Consider the following 6,215-nt stretch of genomic DNA (forward strand, 5'->3'; position numbering starts at 1 on the left):
ATAAAGTATATGGAAATGAAGAATCTAGCAACAGATTTGAAAATAACGGATTGCGGCATTAGAGGCGTTTGTAAAACGTGCGTAAAAGGCAAGATGACTAGGCAACCTTTTCCAAAAATGTCATTCAGTAAGACGCAAGAACCGTTGGATCTCATACACACTGATGTTTGCGGCCCGATGCAAACAAAAACTCCCGGAAATAAACGTTATATATTGACTCTGATCGACGATTACAGCAAGTACACGGTTGTATACCTCATGGAATATAAATCGGAAGTAACCGAAAAGATTCAAGACTACGTCAGAAATATGAAGACTAAATTCAAGAAAGTACCTAAAGTCATTCGGTCCGATCGAAGTAGAGAGTATGTAAATGCAAGTTTAAAGGATTTTCTTCGGAAGGAAGGAATCGAAGTGCAATACACCGTTGGATATGTACCCGAACAGAATGGTACAGCGAAGAGGAAGAACAGATATCTTCTCGAGATGGCAAGATGTATGCTGATAGAAAGCGGATTAGCGAATAAGTATTGGGGAGAAGCGGTGTCCACTGCAAATTATCTGCAAAATAGACTTTATACAAGGGCCACTGGCACAACTCCATTTGAAAGATGGTACGGAAAGAAACCATCATTGCAGCATGTACATACGTTTGGCTCTATAGCATACGCACACGTCCCGAAGGAGTTGAGAAGGAAGCTTGACGAAAAAGCAAAAGAATTCGTATTCGTTGGCTATGCCGAAAATGCAAAAGGATACCGGCTGTTAGATACGAGTACGAATAAAATTACATTATTGTAATTCCCGACTTATGTCGGGATGTAAATTTTCTGGATGAAGAAAATGACTCAAATGAGGTGTTTATCGATATAAAGAAGACAGAGCAAGAACAGGAGAATAAAGAAGGAAAAAAGGAACAAATAACAGAGATCAAAAATGATGAAGAAGGTAAATATCAAGAAGATAAAAGATCATCAATTAAAGAAGAAAGCAACAGTCAAGATCAGCAACAAAGAATATCACAGAGGCCTAATAAAGAAGTTCCACCGAATAGATTTTGCAATTTCGCGTATCATGCAACAGAAGAAGAGAACGTATTTGAACCGGAAACATATGAGGAAGCGATATCTTCACCCAACAGTACAGAATGGATCAAGAGCATGCAAGAAGAGTACAGTTTACTTATAAAAGCCGGCACGTGGACATTGGTGGATAAACCGACGGATAAAAATGTTGTTGGGAGTAAATGGATCTACAAGGCAAAAACAGATGCTCAAGGACACGTGGTCAGATACAAGGCAAGGCTGGTTGCGCAGGGTTATATCCAGGAATATGGAGTTGACTACCAGGAGGTATTTGCAGTTGCAAGACGGACTACGTTTAGGATGATGCTAGCGGTAGCAGGAAAACAAAAACTAACAGTAAGACATTTTGATGTAAAGAATGCGTATCTAAATGGAATACTGGAGGAAACAATTTATATGGCACAACCCCAAGGCTTTGAGTTAAAAGGTAGTAAAGGAAAAATGGTATGTAAATTGCATAAAAATATTTATGGTTTAAAACAAGCGGCTAGAGTGTGGAATAACAAGTTAAATAGCGTTTTGATTAAAGAGCAGTATAAGCAAAGTCAGGTCGATTTATGTTTATATACAAAAGAAATCGGAAAAGATAAAGTTTATATAATAATTTATGTAGACGATATGATTATAGCGAGTACTAATGTAAAACTTATAACAGAAATGTATGAAAGGCTAAGTAACTGTTTTGAATTAACGGATCTCGGTGATTTAAGCTATTACTTATTTATTAGAGTTACAAAAAATAAAGATGGTTTTTATAGTATCGATCAAACTGGTTACATTGAAAAATTATTAAAGGTCTATAAAAAATGATAGATGCAAAAGAATCAAAGATTCCACTTGATACAGGTTATAGAAAGAGAAAGGATGAATCTGAAAAAATAGAAAAGAAACAGTATACAAGTTTAATTGGAGCTCTAATACATATATAGCTACTAATACTAGGATAGATATAGCGGCGAGCGTATCAATATTAAGTAGAAAAATGAATTATCCTACAGAGGCTGACTGGGTAGAAGCAAAGAGAGTAATTCGTTATTTGAAAGGTACTAAAAATTTGAAATTAATATTAGGTACACGAGTAAAAAAAGAACAAGGTATTTTGCTTGGATATTCGGATGCTGATTGGGCGGAAGATGTTGAGAACAGGAAATCCAACAGCGAATATCTGTTTAACTTTAACGGAGGAACAGTGAGCTGGGCATGCAGAAAGCAGTCGTGCGTGGCGCTGTCTTCAACGGAATATATCGCCCTTTCCGAAGCTTGTCAGGAGGCAGCGTGGCTGAGAAATCTATTATGCGATTTTAACGAAGAGCAATTACAATCAACTGTAATATTTGAAGATAACCAGAGTTGTATTAAGTTAGTGTATATGGACAAATATAGTAAACGAAACATGTTAGCACTAAGTATAATTACGTAAGAGACTTAAGCGAGTCAGGTGTTACTAACTATGTATATTGTTCGACTGAAGAAATGATTGCGGATATTTTAACTAAACCTCTTGAGCGAATAAGATTGACAAATTTAAGACAACGTGGAGGTTTGAGTAGCTAAAGAAAGGGAATTGTCGTTGAGAGAGGGTGTTGGAAGGCAACAACAATTCGGTTTGAGTGTTGGCGCGATAGAGGGATTGCTAGACGCAAACTCGAGCATGGATGTGTGGCGCTGGATGTATGGCATTGTTGTCGACTTCCTTTGTCTTCGCGCGCGCTGTCTTTTCCCTTCTTCTTGCTTACCCGCTTTTCGTGAGAGCTACACGTATAAAGATGTGTCTTTGCGTGGTCATTTATAGTGTGGTACATATATATCTTTTCGAAAGTATAAAAGGCTGTACAAACCACAAAATAAAGTACCCATTGTATGTTCAGCATAATCAAGACTATTATTAAGCGGTATCAACCATTCGTTCCGTCCAATATAAAGTCAATACTAATGATATACTTATACCATTTTTATACATACTTTACATATAATATACGTTTAATATAGTATCATGTGTTTATTGAGATATCATATTAACTGTCTCAAAGTAGAAGTTTTATCCTTCTAGAGTTCATCTAGAAGAAGACACTTATGGGGTGATTTTTCGGTACAAGGGGGTGAGCACGAAAATCTCGTTGTGCATATTTTGAAAGCACATAAATCGAGGAACAATTAGAGAGTAAAACTAATTCGCTGGCTACACTCTAACTGTCACTTTACTCTTGGAAGGAGAAGGTGGGTGCTAACTTATGGGGTGATTTTTCGGTACAAGGGGGTGAGCACAAAAATCTCGTGCATATTTTGAAAGCACATAAATCGAGGAACAATTTGAGAGTAAAACCAATTCGCTGCCTGCACTCTAACTGGCACTTTATTCTTGGAAGAAGACGCTTATGGGGTAATTTTTCGGTACAAGGGGATGAGCACAAAAATCTCGTTGTACATATTTTGAAAGCGCATAAATCGAGGAACAATTTGAGACTAAAACCAATTCGCCTGCACTCTAACTGGCACTTTACTCTTGTAAGCAGACGGTGCTAACTTATGGGATGTTGTTTCGATACAAGGGGGTGAGCACAAAAATCTCGTTGTGCATATTTTAGAAGCACATAAATCGAGGAACAATTTGAGCCTGAAACCAATTTGCTATCTGCACTCTAACTGGCACTTTACTCTTGCACCGTTGTTATAATATGTATCGAAATTTATAGATATCTCTGAAACCGTTACTGTTACAATAATTTTGATTGATGATATTGAAAGCACATAAAAAGCACATAATTTTACTGTACTATTTTTTTAATTCTGTGTATGATTTAATAGGGGAGGTGCTAACTTAACGTTAAGGACATTCTCCGAAAAATGCATTTTCTTTAGATTTTTCTGAAACTTACAGAACTAGCTTGTTTTAGTGTTCTGAACATATGCTTTGAAGCTCAGTACTCGTTATTGGATTAAAAATCGAGATATTCCACTTCAAAGTTAAAACGTTTAACGTAGAATCCCTATCTAAAGCTTATTCGAAAGTGGTTTTTTATTCACTGTAAAAAAAGTTTTCTTTAGAATTTTTTGAAACAAAGAGACATAAAACTTGATATTACAAGGAATAATATGAAATTTTCCTGAATATGCCTTCCGGTATTCATTTTTAAGAAACCATTTAGCAAAATAAGTAGCTCCGCTATGTTTTCGACCGGCGGCAGTAGCGAAAGCGAGAGGCAAACAACGAAACAAGTGAAAGAGCGGAGTGGTAGTCAACTATTACTTTCTGTGTGTAGGGGCGATTGCGTGGACGCGAGGAAACTTTAGGTTGAGCACAACTGCTATCAGAGAACGCCTTAAGCTAGCACCCCCACCTTTAATTGCGATTTCCTGCTAAACGGTTCGAGCACAAAAATTGGCATTAGAGCACATAATTAGTACATAAATAGCTGTTACGTCCAAGCTCCGATTCCGGGAGGAGCTGCGGAAGGGCGCAACGAACTCTGCCCGAGATTCGGTCACGCTCGATCCCCAAATTTCGGAAGGGGCAACGGAGGAGCGTCACCGAGTTCGGGCTCTCGCAGGTACACACCGTGGAGTGTCCTGCGAGTCGATCGTACCTTTAAATGCTCTGGAAAATGGGTCAGTGTCTCGAAAGAGACACTATGACGCCTTTTTCCGAGAGCGGTCACGATCGTTGGTCCTTTAATTTAGGTCAGGGAACTTAATCCCTTTTATCTGGGAGTGGACCTGTGCGATCTAACGGGAATGGATGAAGGAATATGAGAAAGGGTTTAAGAAATTAAATTAAAACGGGTTTTGCATTTTAAAATTAAATTCCTTACGCATTTATTAATTACGATTACAAAATATATAAGCATTATAATTAAGCACGTAAAAATTTCAATGAGTATAATTATGAGTATACATATAAAAAAAAAAAGGAAAATTACAAAGAATAAAACTACCAAAATATAAGTACAAAAAAAAAATATAAAAATTATAACTATCGTGTTTGTGTGTGTGTAAGAGTGGGACGGGAGAGGAGTTAAGAAAAGTGCCTTTGGCAGGAACAGGGGACTGCGGGTCGGACAGCGTTCATACGAACGAGAAAGGGGATGGGGATCCCGGGAATGTACACGATGATCTCATGTTGTGAGGTGAGATCTGCGGGATCAGGGGGAGGAAACGTCTGCCCAGGGAAGGAGCTGGTGACGGGGGGAGGAAGAGAAGTCTGTGGGGGAAAGGAGGTGGTGAAGGGAGGAAGAGAAGTTTGTGGGGTGAAGGAGGAGGTAAAGGGAGGAAGAAGAGTTTGTTCAGAGAAAGAGGAGTTGGTGACTGGAGGAGGAAGAGTTTGTTCAGAGAAAGAGGAGGTGGTGACTGGAGGAAAAAGAGTTTGTTCAGAGAAAGAGGAGGTGGTGACTGGAGGAGGAAGAGTTTGTTCAGAGAAAGAGGAGGTGGTGACTGGAGGAGGAAGAGTTTGTTCAGAGAAAGAGGGGGTGGTGACGGGGGAAGGTGAATGGGGTTCTATGAATGGGGGAGGAGTAGGAATCTCATCCAAGGAAAGGGGAGGAAATCTCTCGTGCATTGGGAGAGGGGAAATCGAGGGGGAATCAAGGGGAGTTAGAAGCGGGAAATTGGTGAGGTCAAGGGGAAACTCCGAGGAATCAACGGGGGAGTAGGAAGGTTCCGGATACTGTACGAGTGTAGGTGTGAGTGTACGTGTGTCCGTGGCGGGCTGAGCGGAGGGAGGCGTAACGATAACTGACGGACGCGATGTAACGTCTACAGGTAGAAGCGGCGTAGCGTCTACAGGGAGAAGCGGCGTAGCGTCTACAGGGAGAAGCGCCGTAGCGTCTACAGGGAGAAGCGCCGTAGCGTCTACAGGGAGAAGCGCCGTAGCGTCTACAGGGAGAAGCGCCGTAGCGTCTACAGGGAGAAGCGGCGTAGCGAACGGTTGACGGGGCCGCAGATTCCTATGTTTCTTAATGTAGGGGCCTCTTCGGCGAGGCTCTTTAGAGGCACCCAGAGTGCGCACTAAAATTTGAGGGTGGTGTTAAGTGTGGAGAATGTGGAAAAATTAAGATTGGAGTTTGCGTGCACAATATTTACTACGCATACTCCTTGAGGAAGGTGAAAGGGTAAGGAAGGGAACGCAAATGTCTT

The sequence above is a fragment of the Cyphomyrmex costatus genome, unplaced genomic scaffold (genome assembly GCF_001594065.2).
Source record: "Cyphomyrmex costatus isolate MS0001 unplaced genomic scaffold, Ccosl1.0 scaffold807, whole genome shotgun sequence".
In the NCBI taxonomy this organism is placed as follows: Eukaryota; Metazoa; Arthropoda; class Insecta; order Hymenoptera; family Formicidae; genus Cyphomyrmex; species Cyphomyrmex costatus.